This window comes from Ipomoea nil (genome assembly GCF_001879475.1).
Source record: "Ipomoea nil mitochondrial DNA, complete sequence, cultivar: Tokyo-kokei standard".
In the NCBI taxonomy this organism is placed as follows: Eukaryota; Viridiplantae; Streptophyta; class Magnoliopsida; order Solanales; family Convolvulaceae; genus Ipomoea; species Ipomoea nil.
Window position 1 is genome coordinate 37501 of NC_031158.1, and position 15000 is coordinate 52500.

A 15000-nucleotide genomic window follows, 5' to 3' on the forward strand; every position below is an offset into this window, starting at 1 on the left:
ATGCTAAAGCCAGAGCGTGATGGCAAAGAGTTGATCGAGCGAATAATCACAGTTCTAAACTATCACATTCAGAAAGACTACTGGCGGAGTTTCACTCAATTAAATAAACTATACCCTTCCAACTAAAAAGAAAAGGAAGTACAGAAAGAATTTCACAAGAGCTGCGCTGAAAGAAGAGTGAATAGAAATCCCTGCAGTGAAGTCACCCGAGGGTGATATCATAAGCAGTTGTCGGAATAACTAGTAATATCATCGGTCAGAATTAAGCCAATTTCTCCTCTTTCTGGGCTTGTTGGAATAAGAGCTTTTGTCGCCTTTCCTTTGTCCTTTGACATCGAATCGCTTGTGCTAGAATCAATGGCATTCCCTTCTTACTAGTCATAGGCGACGGGTGGTCTTCATACGTGGGATTGATTTGGAGAATCCTTCTTTCTAAGCCTGCCCACTTACTAAGATCCAAGCCTTGTCCCCGCAATTGACGAGATTGACTTCCGGACCAAGAGCGCGAGAAGCCTGGGTTCATTCACCAACAGACTTTTCAGCAGACATTGTTAAAAGGAGTACGCCGATGGTTATAACTAGTATATTGTTATAGAAGGAAGATGGAGGGAAAGGATAGATCTAAGCCGAAAATAGGTTTTTGGAGTAAGACTAATCGCTCTTCGACCAGTCGCCAGTTGTTGAGCTCGCCCCGCCATTAGTAGGAAGCAAGCAAGCTCCTCCCCTCTGATCGACCTAGAAAGCCAAAATCTCGTTTAGAGAGTTGATCAGACAGGAAGTCCAAACCAAGACATCTCGCCGCATAAGCTGATCCCGATCCCTTTGGGCAGTCCTCTTTCCCCTTTGCTGGACAATTTGGACTCACAATCATCCACCTTATAGGTCAGATGTGGCATTTGATAACAGACGATTTGTTCACAGCAAGATGGCAAAGAGAGGATTTGCTTATATCTACTATATTATATCAACTATAATATTATATCTTATATAGTAGAACAGCAGCTTTTTTAGACAGAGCGCTAGCATCCCTTGCTCTCTATCGATTGCTTACCTTGCAACTTCGCCTATAGGCTTGGTCTTGCTTACGCTACCTAGCACCTGATCCCAAGACTACGGCCCTAAGACTGCTGCATCTCAAATTCTTTTTGAGTCTGCGGGATCCCCGCTCATACACGTCTTTTCTTGCAAGCAACGATGAGTTCTCTCTTCTCCTAAATTAGACCCAGACCTGGGTTTCCAACTTCAATCAAAGCCTGTGCCTTACACGATGACTCAACAATGAAAGGAAGAGAGGTTTTTGATGTAGTTGCAATCAGTGATTTTTTTCACCGAGATTGGGCGGGACTCCTCTTTGCTTCTGACTGAGCGGGCTCGATCGTTTTCGATTTCCCGACAAGAGCCTCCGCTTATCAAGGATCTGGATTTTCCGTGCTTAGCTTCACGAATCTTGTACAAAAACAACCATCTCTGGTACTCTCTGGAACTAAGTACCAGGTTGTTCTTTTAAAGTCCAAAAATTGACCTCCGGCAAAGGAACTTCTGCCAAAAGCGAAAGCATTTTTGATCCCTAGCTTTCCACTTAAACAAATGAAGTAGATCGGCCAATATCCATTGCAGGAGAAACCTCTTCAACAAGAGCAGCCAACAATTGAAAGAAAACATTGACATTCAATTAAGTAGAAGGGGATTTGTCAGTCAATGATTAGAGTTGTTGGCCTAAGGCGTGAAAGCCCGGACGAATCTTGTGTAAGGGAGCCGGGGAAAGGCCCTTGTTCACGCTCGAAGCAGTCCAAAAGAAATGGAGTAGACTGGTGGCGATGGGTCCATGCGAGCTATTCAATATACCGGGTAAGACAGCGTGTAATGCCTCAATTTATTTCCGCCTTGCCCAAACCAAAGCCAAGCAGGGTTTCTCAAAATTGGTATACCTGCTTTCGTAGTCAGTTTTTTTCTTACTAAGGTAGTAGATTTCCCTTCTTTCTCTAAAGCGAGTGAGTGCATTACTAGTAGTTAAGCGTTTCAATAAATTCCAGTGTCTCTTAGTCTCACTTTTAGCCATTCTTCTCTGTCAACTAGAAGGTAGAGTGTAAGGCAAGGAACTTCTTTCACTAGTATAGTATCGTATGGGGAACATGCCCAGAAGACTATTTCATAGTTCCAGGCAAACAAAGCCATGCTTACTTCATCTTCACTTCATGCTTATACATAGACCTGGTGGACTGGGGGTCTTGTCTTCAAGACTTGCCTACATATCTGTGCTTAACTGAGCCAGAATCAAGCCCAATGTAGTTCCCTACTTACTGAACGTCGTGATTAGCCTTCGCCGATGCCCTGCATCGATGTCTCTGCTTCATTTTCTTCTTCATCCTTTTAGTAACAAAATAAAGCAGAAGTAGAACCAAACTGAGAGTTAACAACATAAAGAAAGATGGATTTGTGAATGAGAAATACAAGTCGCCTAGCGCGGGGGGGTGAATGTCCAATCCCTCAAGAGGAGACGGGACGTCCGAATTAACAAATTGGCGCGACCATGCGTCGATAGCCTCCTCAAACCATTCACTTTGTTCTTTCTTTTGATTCAAGTCCTTCAAAATGGCACGCAAAGTAGAGGGATCCGATGATTCGCCGTGGACCCACTGGCCCAAAACATAGCGTGCCTCCCCGTCCAACTGGAAGCCAGTCTCTTCTGCAATGCTCGCCACTTTCTCTTCGATTCTTCCCTGGGCCGAACAGACTTCTCTTTCGGTGTAAGGAGAAAGAGTCGAATAAATACTAGACATCTCAGATGACGAGTCAGAATCGGGGGATGAGGGAACACCAATATTATGATAGGACGAAGGTATCTCCGCAGTCTTGGGCGGAGATGGAGATAACGGAGGGCACTCTACATCTCTAAGCAAAGGGCTTACGCTCTCCTCCTCAAAGGAGTTTCTTTCTGCTGCAGATACAGAACAAGAAGATTCAGATGCAGAACAAGAAGATTCAAGGGGAAGGGTTTGTTCGTATATCCATTTAAGCGAGCGAAATTTCTGCACTTTCATTTGCTTTGAAACTTTTCTTTGGCTGCTCTGCTCCCCCCAAAAAAAGAAGAGAGACTTGTTCTTGCTCACGGAAATCGCCGGTTGGGTTTACCAAGAAAAACATGGGAATAATTGGACGTAACATTCTTTAACCGCTTATTTACGATATTTCGAGTTGGATGAAAACAGCGCTCAGAAAACTGCGGACCTGTATAGGGCGACCCCCTATAAAAAAGGGAGAGAGCGCCTCAAGGGTATCTCCTATTTTTTTTCTCTAGAAAAGAGTGAAAGTAGGGGCTATTGCGGCCCTCGCTCTCAAGACTGTCGAAGATAGCAAGGAGACTTTTCAATGAGCCCCAGGGTCCAAAATGAATTGGTTTTGTAGAAGAACACATTCTTCTGTGGAAGAAAGTCGTATCTGGGCTCCACTCAGCAAGAACTCATTATCATTCTCTGGAAGCTTAGGAAGCTTACCCTCTTCATTATCATTCTTCTTCTCCTCTTCCAGGTCCCCAAATACCCCCATCCAATAGGGAAATCAAAATTCATTGGGATCTTCGACCCAATCAAATAGAAGAGCCCCAAGGGCGCCATATTCTAGGAGCCCAAACTATGTGATTGAATAAATCCTCCTCTATCTGTTGCGGGTCAAGGGCGCCTTCTTCAAACTCCGATTCGTATTTGTCATAGATAAATCTCTTCTCAAGGATAGAACAAGATCCGTTTTGCATCATATCTAAGGGATTCCTCGGTTCGGGCCGAAGAAGCAATGTCACTCGATCATTATCAAACTGACTGCAATTTTTTTCTGTCCGTGAAGATCCCACCAGAGCGCCTTCTACTTCTAATAGGCCATGAACTAGATCAGAATCATTCTCAACGAGTCCATAGGAAGTGATCCCATTTTTTTCATCGGGTCCGGGTAAAGACCAAAGATCTTGAGCGACCGATCCGGCAGAACAACCCAAAAGATAAAGAAGTATCGTGAATTTCTTCATGCTCGTTCCAAGTTCGAAGTACCATTTGTACAAATAAGAATCCCCTTCGTTACATGATTTCTTCTTCATATAGATAGATATAGGATCTATGGGGCAATTACTTAGAAGTACATTTTGTGCTACAGCCCTTCCTATCTGATAGAAAAGGATCCCAGGATCCTTAACCGATCTTACCGGGGATCGCAAAGTCAAAGTTTTTCGAAAAAGAGCGTATCTAATTAGATTAGTGTCTAGAATATCTTTTTTCTCTGCAATAATAATCGATAGGACCTCATTGGTAAGTCTTACAAGATCTCCTATAGTGGAACCCAAGGTTATGGACCCGAATCCGTTAGTATGGAACATTTTCTTTTCCAAGTGAAATCCCTCATATAGTAGGGATATGAAAGAGTGAAAAAGTACTTTCGTTGTTGTGGAATAAGAAGCCTTCGTAACTTAATGCATGTATTTCATTTATTCGGGCCTATTAGAGCAGGATCCACTTTTTTGGGAATATTGGTCGAAGCAATAAAAAGAATATTTCCAGTGTAACCTTTTTCCAAATCCCCTCTTTCCCCGGAGAAATTGTCCATTAATAGAGTGGACCAACCCCATTTTTCATAATCCCCGGAGAGATTGTTCGCTAATATACCAAGAGATAAGGAATTCGACTCAGTCATATGCAGATCATGAATGTTTGGAATCCATATTATGCAAGGATACATTGCTTTTGCTAATTCGAATTGAAGGTTGATAAAAAAAGGGTCTCTGTGTTCCGGTTCTAGCAGATCCACAGCCTCATTTATCACCTTTTCAAACTCCTGCTCCGCCTCAAGGGCACGGGCGATAGCGATCTCGTAAACCACATCAGTAACGTCAATACCACAAATCTCTTCAATTTCCTTACTATCATCAATATCGTCAATCATATCAAGATAAACATCGTCTTCTTCGTCAATATTGCCACCACTATAAAAATCATTATCAGAATCACTATCAGAATCCAAATCATTATCAAAATCATCATCAGAAACCTTAACCAGGTCCCGGTTCCGAAATACTGTAACGAAAGGAACATAGGAGTTTGTTGCTAGGTATTTGACCAAATAGGATCGTCCAGTTTTTATAGAACCTATCACTAAAATACCCCTAGAAGGGGATAGGGGTAAGCGGAGCGAAAAGGGTAGGTTAGGAGATGGGTAATGAAAACGATTCGAGGTTTGTATTGTCTGATAATAAGCAAGGAATATCCGTCTTTCCGCTAAACAGAGTGTATTGAACTCATAATTCAGTAGATACTTTTTATGAATGTAAATGAAGTTTCGTAAGTAAATTACTCCCGGCTCTTCATTCATTAGAGAACCAGAGTCAGTATTTGATAAATGATCACTCTGAGTCAGACTCAATAGAATTTTATCAATCCTTTTTTCTGTCGTTAAGTTAGCTCACTTCACAAACCCAAAGCGTCAAACTCACCTCGGTTTAGCAATTACACGTACAGTCCAGGAGTTGCAGAAGGGATATCAGGATCTAGGCAAGTAAAGAACTTGCTTTGCTAATATCACTCTGCATAGGATCACTCGCCTTAAGGCTCTCTCAGATCAATTCCAAAAACAGATTATGGAATGAAATTGATGAGAACTGTCTTGTCAGAAAAGCAAATCTCAGTAGCTCCAGAGATGGATCGCCTACGAAACGAAAGGGACTATCGCTCTGAAACCCTGCCTGGCAATTCCCTTAGACCCCAAGTCACCACAATACGCTGCTATGCCCGCCCCTACCAGCTCCAAGACTGACTTCGGATTCGGATACTTGGATCGAATATAGGAAAGCGGGGACCAAAGCCCGAGTTCAATCAGTACCGTCGCTGTCAGAAAGGAAAGACTGTCCGACTGTATGAAAGAAGCAATCAAGAGGCAACAGCCGCTTTATAGCGGGAGAATATGATACAGAGATTTTCATTGCCCTTAACTCCTCACATAAAGCAACAAAGGAAGTGTCAAGTGTAGCGAGAACATTATCTATGAATAGAATCCCGCAAAAGTCAAATAAAGACGTTCAGGCGCTCTAGTGTCTAAAAAAAGGGTTTAGGAGTTTTCCTGCCAATTCACTGCTGATCTCATTGCCATGATGAATCATACAGATTTCATCATCGCCAGCACCTTTCAGGAAATCGCTGGAAGCAAGGACACTCTTGGACAAGACGAGAGTCACAATGCTTTCACTCTTACTGGGCTCTACCGAGTTGTTCATGGGATTGATGTTTTTGATCCCAAGTGAAAGATTTTTTTCACCTGGTGCTGATACGAGTCTTGACTTCCCCTACACAGAGGAGAACAGGAGGTTGACTTACTTCCATCCTTAGATTGAGGAGCTCCTTTACAGCCATGTTGAGAACAAAGAACACTGATGTGTGCTAAAGGACCGGAGCAAGCCGATCTTCTTCACAATGGCAAGGTTGGACCGTGTGAAGAACTTGACTGGACTCGTTGAATGGTATGGCAAGAATGCTCGTCTCCGGGAGCTGGTTCACCTTGTTGTGGTTGGTGGTGATCGGAGGAAGGAGTAGAAAGACTTGGAAGAGCAAGCAGAGATGAATAAGATGTAAGGCCTTATTGATAAAGACAACTTGAATGGTCAGTTCAGGTGGATTTCTTCTTGAAAGTGCTATTGAGTTCCCTTGCCCTTGGATGGTGGGCCAGGGAAGAAATGCCATCGGTCAGTCCGAGTGTGAGTCTGTTCCGGTCAAACGGAAGAAAGGCGAGCAAGACAGCGTTAGTGCATTGATGCCCAGAATTCGCTTTGACTGGTATAGAATCAGCTCCTAGTCTTAGTTAGCTCTCCTAGCTGCACATTCATAACTATTATATAAGAGTCTGACATCAGTCAATCTGATTTGCACAAGCATTGAAGGAGGGTTCTGCAATTGAATCAGAATGAAAAGCATTAGCAGGGTTACATTGATTCCTTCACATTCAACAAAAGTTGCATTAGCGCTTCCAGGCAGTGAAAAGGCGGCACTGGTCTTTCACTTCCTTTTTCAAGAAGGGCTTGCCCAACTGTCTCATCTCGTGCAGCAGGAGGTTGAATAGTATATACGAAAGAAGGTCTTGTTAAAAGCCTTCGATCCGTTTAGATGGTTTAGAGAAAATAAGAGGGAGTTTGAACTGTTAAGAGGTGCGCTCTTTCGAGATGCTTTAATTACTATTGGGATAACATATTCTTATTTTGGTAAGGCATCGCTTTACTGTATTTCTAAGAGTTAGCAGTCGAAAGGGAAGAAAGTTCTTTGATCAACCAATGGTATAGAATCAACTATTATAGAATCTGCTTTCTAGAAGCCTTTAAGTAAGAAACTGTCTTAGTGGGTATTGGCTCATTGAACACTAACTTAACCTAAAAGGTCCGATAGTGTGTCAGTGAAGACCAAGCCACGAACTAGCCTCTTTTCCTTCCCTTCTATGGTGAAGTCAGAGCATCAGTTCTTCTTTTAGTAGAAGACTTGATCTTCCATACACCAGATCAAGATCAATGCGCGAGAGAAAACATTATCCTTAGCCATGCATTCCAATGCCCCGGGGTTACTAGTCAATGTACTAGTCACACTTACGGCATAAGCGATGTCCGGGCGAGTGCACTTGCATACATTAGGCTTCCAACCAAAAAGGCATCAAGCAGTTAATCAGGGGTCTTAATAAGCTCTGATTAAGATAGTTAGCGATTGCCAATAGCCTCCTCTTACCAGCCCCCCCTAAATGACATCCTCAAGCTCCCATGGTATAGGCCGTTCTAATACAAATCATAAGGACCAAGGCCTGGCTGGGACAGAGGGTACTTTCGAAGGCCTCATAGCAGACCTAATTATCTTCCTTGCTTTCTTGTCTCAACTGATAAGAAAGGAAAAAAGTCCCTAAGCTGCTTCAATTGCAAGTGGTGGTTGACTCTTGATTCAATTCATGTGCACATCACATCTGCACTGCTATCCCATTGCCCTAAGAGAAAAGATAGACGGTGAACCAAGCCAAGAAGTTGGTGGATAAGGGCGAAGAAGTAGAGCAAGATCTGGATTCTGTAGAGGCTGAGATCTAAGACATATTCCAATTTTGGGTACATTTACCCAAACACGACCTTTGAGTTTACTCAGTGGCGATAAGCACTGCTTTAGCTTTGACTTGAAATCGGCGACTGATCGTTGGCCGCTGCTTTCAATGTTCTATCTAATGCAGGTTTGCTTCGGAAGGCAGTTCGCTAGTGCTGTGGTTAACTCTGCACTAGGCACTAATGTGTTTGAGGTCAGCTGGGTAAAACGACGCTCAGTTGTTTGCTTTCAAACCGGACAGCCTTTAGGATACTACTCTTCTTGGCCGCTCTTCGCACTAACTCATCATGCTATGATTTGGTGGTGTGCAGAGCAGGTATATCCTCAGCGTGTCTTTTACCGTTATGCGGTGCTCGGCGATGATGTCGTAATCGCCGACGAGCAGGTGGCCAAGGTCTACGAACATGCATTATCTCAGATGGGTGTATAAATATCTTCTAAAAAATCACTCATCTCAGATAATGTAATGGGGGTGCGGAATTTGCGAAACGGTTCTATGCACGCTCATTAACTGTGGATTTATCTCCAGTGTCAATGAGATGTTTGCTTAACCCTTACCATCCTTATGGATTGATGGCAATGACATATCCTATAAAAAGTTTCTCAACACTTTGTAGGATAGGTGGTTTTGGGTATAGAACCATTTCCAGCCTCCCTCATCGACAGTCGCCTCGCATTGGTAGGCTACTTGCGATGTTTCAGAAGCGGTCAATGCCTTTTGAATTATGGCTTGGCCGTGGTAGGCCGCTCAACCCGTACCTAAAAGGGCTCTTGTAGAGTTTCTGCGTAGAGAAACGGCACCCTTGGATCTCAAATTGTTCCCTGATGAATAAATAATATATATTAGGATCTAGCCCCCGGGTTACTATGTCCCTCCCAAAATATTGACGTAGACTGCTACGGCCTGGATGTAGCATTCACTTTTTGGTCCATTGAAATAAAGATCTCTTAAGGCATCTAAAACAATAGGTAAGTTTTCGGTATCCCCAATCAATCATATCCAATCCTGCTGTCGAAAGCGTCATCTAATCCTGCATCCTCTGGTAAAATCAAATGTTCGACCGATGTGTCGGGTTCATTCTCAGTAGCCATACCGAAAAGGAACCAATGCCAACAGAGGAGTTACGGGCGAGCAAGGAAACCCTATGGCTAAGAAGACTACTGCGACCGTGAAGGGAGGGAGGAGCCCGAATGCCCACTGGAGGATATCCTCTGGGTCTTAGTCCAATAGAACCGACGGAATAGAATGAATCGTCTCTTTTTTTTATGTGGTTAACACGGGGCCGAAAGGTTTGACGCACGTTCCTAGCTTTGCCCGAAAAAAGTCTGGACCCGCTCAATCAGATAGGACAACCTACTCCTTAGTGGAACCAGACTTTGCCACTCACCTTTATCCGAATAAAGAGGTACAATATAAGGAATAAACTGATACAACGAGTTCAGCTGAACCACCCAGATAAGCTTCTTTCATCAAGCAAGACATCCTAGCCCGAGTTCGTATTGGTCAATTTCGGGTCAGCAAGCAAGGGCCTATCTCTAAAGATAAAGGGGGGCTTTACCCTGATGCAAGTAGTCTCCGCGGCTATACTATATCAAATAGCTTTTTTAAAGCGCTACTGTACTAGTTTTTGTCGGAAGAGCAGTAGGTCTTGGTGCTTGAGTCAGTCCGTGGTCAGCAGTGGATTAGGTAGAATCGGGCTTCAGTTGAAGCTCCTGTTCAACTGCTAAGAAGAATTTTCTTTTCTCTAGATCGAATGCGACTGGGATTGAGGTACGAAGTCACGTGGTTCGGGCTCCAGGGGAATGCTTTTTAAGCTCATACCAGTTCCATATTCAAAATTCTTCCATTAGAGCGAGTTCGGTCAGATCAAGCAATTTTGGCTTGGGACAGTTTCACAGGGGCGTAGCGAGCAGAAAATTACCTATAAACTAGAATACATATAGTAGTAAATCATGATATAAATTCTTTCAAAGCTCGGGATTTCAGTCAGTGATAGACAGCTTGGCTAGCTATCCTCTCAAAAAGGTCATTCAATCTCAGTAGTGGCAGGAAGAACACAGCTCCCAGGCGTACTGATAAGGCAACACCGGAATGGAATAAGGTTGGATGGGAGTGCGCTTCTTCAATCTAGGAGGTATCCTTATATCTGACTCTTCTTCCACGATAAAAGAGAGGGGAACTCAGACTTCTCTTTTGACTACCGGAGGAGAACCTTACTTATACTGAGTATAAGAGCAGGTCTCCACTGCCTATAGCATAGAGGCGAGAGTCTGTGCCTTTCCTTCCCCAGCGTTCAGTGGAACGTGAGGCACTCTTTAGTGGCTTTCAGGCAATGGAAGGGGCTATTCCCACTACGCGCTAACTAGAAGAGCAGGAAATAAATATGTCATGTCACTTTCTGCCCTTATTCGTCTCCAATGCATCCCTATTCTCTGTGCGTCGATGTGGCTATCTTCTCCTATTGATTTTTTCCTTCAAAGTTCCATTTTCTTCTTTCAAAAGGCAAGCCATCCGCCCTTCATTGCGGGGGAAAAGGGGAGACGGTTCCCAAGGGGTGGCTAGTTCGAGTAAGAGAGACGGATACAGACAAGGTCCTTTTTCTGAGAGACCCGCTCTTGACTTTCATCATACCCACTAGTAAGTGCAGTGGATGCTCCTTCATACAGAGACAGAGAGGCGAGTGATGGGCACTACTCATCATAAGAAAGCAGTCATGCAGATAGAAAGGGAAAAACAATGACTCTGACTAAGTAAAGAGATGAGGTTTTTTTTTTATCATCTATTTTCCATACCACAGCTCTAGACTTGCCCCTATGAAAACTATGTTTCATTCATACCACCCTTGTGGGTTGTTCGCAATTCACATGAAAGACCCTTTCCAACCAAAGGTTGAGTACCTCGGCCCGGGTAGGTGGTGCTGGGTTCCGTGTCCTTGGCAGGCTCGACCATCGGAGATCCGTTCATTACGAACGTTTTTTCTCGATGTGGACCAAGCTCCGACTTCCTTTTTAGCTTTGGCTCGGAAAAGGTCGGCCTTTGAGCCCGTATTGGAAGGGGATCTTGGTGGATTTTATTATCAAAGAAACCCCAGGAGTTACGTCTTATTCCCGAGGAGATTGATTTGAACAGCAGAAAAGCAGCAGAAGCGGCAAATAAAGGACATCAGAGTAGAGGTAATGAAATTCGCGCAGGCGGGTCAGTAGAGGCACATTGCATATGTCTTATTGATATCCCACAAAGCCAGTGCCAGGAATTTGGAGTCTGCTTTGATATAACCAGGAATGAAGTGGTTCGATAGGAGTTTACAAGCCGTTGTGCGTGAGTATTAGTCTAAAGACTAAAGCGTCTTCCTTGGTGAAATAAATAGAAGCCGTTGCGCTAACGCGCATCCGTTTTCTTGCTTGAACAACGAACATTTGATGAAATTCCTTACCTCACCCTGAGATGAGAGGGAAGGTAGATTTGACTCGAATCCTGGACCTGATCTTTCATCCTACACCGGTAAATGATGCGATGGGATAAGTTTTTCTTTTTTCATCAATGCTGGCCCAGTCGAGGCTCGTCCATGCCCAATCCCGATGGACAAACCTTCGATTTGCCCCTAGCTCTATAATCCACCCGTCTTCCCCAGTCCCTGAAAGCCCTCCCGGGGGCCTAGCCCTCTTTCTCAACTCGAGTCTGAAGTTCAGCGGCTTTCATCGTTGACGAACACCTGCGCTAATAAGACAAAGAAATGGGGAGTCTATGCCTTGAATGAATCAGTAACAACGGATTAGTGGAATGAGGGATCAAGAGACGGATAGGGAGGGAATGGCCTATCAATCATTGGTGGACCTTCCCTTTTTCCAGTCACGGAGCTCTCAACTGAGTTGTTTAGGTTCTGGAATTCCATCTCTAGTTGGGGGATTCGAGAAAATGTGGTGCGGTTGAATCTCTCTCGACCTGTTCAGGTTCAAGGGAGGGTGATCGAGGGGACCCAGACTTTAGATCTCTATGGCGGGAGGTTTCTTTCGTATCAAGAGTGTGTTGGGGAGGCCTTTCAAGATGGATTGGATCGAGAGGCGATGCTTATGCCTCTTCTTTATCGATAGGATTCCCATCATTGAAAGTCTACGGCGAAGGAGACAAGGGCGAGGCACCGAACATGTTCTACCCTCAACCTCCATCCGTCATTAGTAATCTAAATTCGCTTTTCCTATTCACTAGTACACTGCGCGCTACAACTAGCAGCCCCTTGACTAGTAAGGGAAAACGCTAGCGCGCTAGCTAGCTACTTATAGTTATAGCCCCTTCTTTATGGGATATTTGAAGAAGCCTGCTGAAAAAGAGAAGCGCGCTAGCGCGCAACGGCTGATGAAAAGCCAGCAACTTGTTAGGAGTCAGTTTTGGCTTGCCCCTTTCCTCTTATTAGTAAGATAGGTTTGGAACCCTATACAAGGGGCTGCTTGCTGCTCGCCCCTATCTCTAAAGTGGCTTATGCACTCCACTTGTTACCACTAAACGACGAAGCCTGGAGCGGAAGGAGGGACTTGAACCCTCAACCTCAGCCTTGGCAAGGCTATGCTCTACCATTAAGCTATTTCCGCCAGCGGGGCAACATCAAGCAGCGAAGCACTACTGAGCAATTCACGTATCACTTGATACGGACGACTTCTGTTTTTCCGCCGGACCACAGTCTTGACCTCCGATCGAGCTACGAACACGAGTAGATAGGCGGTTAGGGGGGGAGAGGGGCGGCTGGGCCTGCCTTTTCAATCAATCTCCGGCCGCTCAGTGCCGCTATTGGTGCGAGTTGTAAGGAGTCTTGGTCTCGAGTCAAGCTGGGGCGTCATTTCATTCTCGTAACGGGAAGGAGTGCACCGCAAGACCAGACAAGTTGCTCCCTCGCAGCGGCGGCATCTGTCTTTGAAGTTCAGTCATTTCCTAAGACGGCTCCTCTTTATTCTACGATAATCCAAGCTGCAGCGGCACCTCACGAACTTCTTACTGGGGCAGCAAGAAAACTCCTGCGCGTCGCTAACGCAGCAAGAAAACTCCTGCGCGAACAAGCTTAGGAAAGAATAGATTGAAGAGTCTCAATTAGCTGTTGCTTGTTGGAGGCGAAGCCCTTTACCGTTGCTTGTTGGGTTTGTTCTAAGTCAAAGCCATTTGATTGATTCAAGTTCCGTGCTGCTCACCACTCCTCGAGGCCAAGGACGGGGTCGAACCGTCATTCCAGGATTTGCAGTCCGATACATTTCCATTATGTTACCTAGCCAAACCCGCCACCTCATGTGCCAAAGTCAAACGGTTGTTCTTCCTTCTCCGCTCCCTCTTTTCTACATATGCTAGGCGGGTTACCAGAGAAGAGGGGACAACTTCTTTCTCCTTTGCCTTGCTCAATCTTCCCTTTCTGATTGAAAGTAGCAAGCCACTCTACTACTGGTACAGAGGCCAGATAGAAGGTTGCTCATCCAGCCCAGCGGATCCATTGTTTATGCGGCAGTGCAATGCAGCTGAAAAAGGTAAGCCCCTTTCCTTTAGTAAGGTATAGGTTGGGAAAAACTCCAAAACTAGGGTTCCAAAAAGCTTACCTTATATTATAGAAAAGTTTTAGAAAGGGGCACCCCTACTATACCCCTAAACTACAAGCTAGCGCGCAACGGCTGAAAAGCCGTTGTTGCTTGCTGCTTGCAGGCTCGAAAATCTCTCTTTCGCCTCTCCTCCCTGTCTAAATTCTGATTGATTAGCTTCTTCCTTCGCGCAAGCGCTTGGTTCGCCCCTTGTTGTGTTGCATTTTGTGATCTTCCGCTTCAGTCTGCGTTTTTCGGATATAGGGACCCGACGTTGATTTCCGATTGAAATGTCAGCTCCTATTCACTTCAAACAGAAAACAAATAGATTCTAAAAAGCTTATTCGTTACTGTTAGAAATGGGCGGCCCATCTGGTTAGTTCAGCTATCACTGCTGGAAGCCCCTGCGGTTGTTCGGCTGCGTACTCCCCGTCTGCCTATCTCACACTCCCAAAGCAGATTTTTATTTCATATTTCATTTGCCTTTCCTGCATTTTTCTTTCTATCCATAGGTCGGCTTCGTGCAGATAGATCTTTGCCGGGGGAGATTGGTGCTCCTTGAGGTATGCCCTTCCGGTGGGTTGTTCCTTTATCTGTCTTTTCCATCCAGTGCCCGCACTGCGTCAGAAAATCTTCGTCTTCGATCTCTCTTCGCAACGCAATAAAGAAGTCTAACAGTTTCTCTCGACATCTGTCTTTTAAGTCATTGATCTCATATCTATAAGCAGGGGGGTCTGCGTTCACTATTAAGCCTACGCCCGTCCATTCCTTTCAAGCTTGATCCTGCCCTTAGACTCGTTACCTTGTTCGACTGAACCCGTTCTCGTTTTGGCTCCGCGCTCTATTCGGTCGGAACCGGGTTCGAGAACCTTCTCTCATAGATTCCCAAGTCATCGCCAGCAATCCGCTTTTATCCCTTGGTGTCAAAGGGCGAGTTCCTTTCTTGTCTTGCCCAAAAACTTTCTTTATTCTCATTTGAGAAAGACTCTCCCGCGGCAAGGTTTTACACATAGGGCCAGCTGCTTTCTTTATCTCGCTTGCCCTTAGTCCGTCTAGTGCCTTTCGGTTGGGGTCCGCCCTGGGGGTTAGGTTAGACCGCTTGGGTTCTTTTTTAGAGTATCGAAGGCAGTCAACGTGTCAGCCATTCTTCTCCCATTAGACTTTTCAATCCTTTGCTCTTTTTCCTTCTCTCTTCCAGTTCTCTCCCTCTACTTTATTTGACAGGGGCGGAGAATACCACTCTATCAATAACAAGAAAAAAGTAGCAATTCCGTTTAAAATGGTTTGAGCTTGGAAGCAACCTGCTATCTATCGATAGGCGAGAACAGACTGCTATTGACTGCTTCGCCTA

The 15000-nt window shown here is 44.8% G+C and overlaps 1 protein-coding gene and 2 non-coding genes across 3 annotated transcripts in view; all 3 read right to left on the reverse strand.

The window, feature by feature from the left end:
* nad2 (NADH dehydrogenase subunit 2) overlaps positions 1 to 15000 on the reverse strand; it is a gene marked incomplete in the record, with an annotated part of 76331 nt that overhangs the window by 9476 nt on the left and 51855 nt on the right.
* trnG-GCC lies at positions 12612 to 12683 on the reverse strand. Its single transcript has one exon. It is a non-coding gene; the product is annotated as a tRNA-Gly (tRNA).
* Positions 13284 to 13354, reverse strand: trnC. The gene has a single exon. It is a non-coding gene; the product is annotated as a tRNA-Cys (tRNA).